The sequence below is a fragment of the Anomaloglossus baeobatrachus genome, chromosome 10 (genome assembly GCF_048569485.1).
Source record: "Anomaloglossus baeobatrachus isolate aAnoBae1 chromosome 10, aAnoBae1.hap1, whole genome shotgun sequence".
NCBI lineage: Eukaryota > Metazoa > Chordata > Amphibia > Anura > Aromobatidae > Anomaloglossus > Anomaloglossus baeobatrachus.
This window is the reverse complement of record NC_134362.1, coordinates 125,730,836-125,731,859: the sequence shown is the minus strand read 5'-3', so window position 1 is coordinate 125,731,859 and position 1,024 is coordinate 125,730,836. Positions and strand designations below refer to the sequence as shown.

Here is a 1,024-nt window from a genome sequence, read left to right as displayed (position 1 = left end):
CCATGACTGTCCCCAATTGGGCTCAGAAGCTAAATGTCTATCATGACCTCTCTTTTTGAAAGTCCAAGAGCAAGCAAACTCTTCCTCCAGGAGAGGGAGCCAACAGATCACTAAAGACATCATCATTGCTCAAAGAAAACACCGAAAAACAATGCATGGTAGGAATAAACATGGAACCTTTAATTGGAGTGGAATCTGGTAGACAGCACCTGATGCCAAATCTGCATCTTCTAACACCTGCAGTCACTGCAGCAGCTGAATCTAATGTGTCCAAAAGGGATCTATTCTATTCAATTGCAAATGATCTAGATAAGACTGAGAACAAGATACTGCATGGGACATAGCAGAGTTCATCAAGTTGAGTGGAGATGAGTTTGCTAATTGGCGCAGCTTTTGCATGAATAAAGCAAGTAAAAGGCGTGAAAGATAAAAAAAGGGTGAAAGTGTGAAAAGTGAATTGGCTAAATTAAGGTGCAAATAAAGTTGTTTGCTTTCTTTCAATTCACTAATTGGGTTCATTTTAATCAGGTGAATTGAGTTCTGCTTTTGGAAACTGGGTTAAGAAGGGGTGCACCGTCCTGGAGGTACTACAATACCAGGTCAATGCGTGGAGTGGACAGAGCAAGATTTTTTCCATCTCCTTGTTCTAAAAATCCATTTAATATATGGTCCCTAGATAGGGGACGTATCAGATATTAAACTAAGAACAGATTTTTTTTTTTTTCTGTTTATCAGTAGGACTTCAAAATAACAAAGGTGATCGCCTCCCGTTGCCTGGGAACCGTCCAGGCACAAGAGGGCTATGTGTCATCAGAAGGCGCACACACTCCCCCAAGACCGGCAGTCGTGCAATCCCAGGCACCTTCCAGTACCGACCAAAGTAGCGTCCTCCGAAACTACACTTGATCTTAGCCAAAAGGCCGAGAAGCTATAACCCGAATTAGTTACAGCCTTGAGTGGCACCCTGGCCTTTACCGGACACATCTTAGGGAGCCTACAGAAGACATTTTGTCACCCAAGCCAA

At 43.1% G+C, this 1,024-nt stretch overlaps 1 non-coding gene across 1 annotated transcript; it reads right to left on the bottom strand.

The window, feature by feature from the left end:
• Positions 1 to 563: 563 nt before the first annotated feature.
• On the bottom strand, positions 564 to 761 carry LOC142255501 (U2 spliceosomal RNA). Its single transcript, XR_012727427.1, has one exon. It is a non-coding gene; the product is annotated as a U2 spliceosomal RNA (small nuclear RNA).
• Between the last annotated feature and the right edge of the window lie 263 nt (positions 762 to 1,024).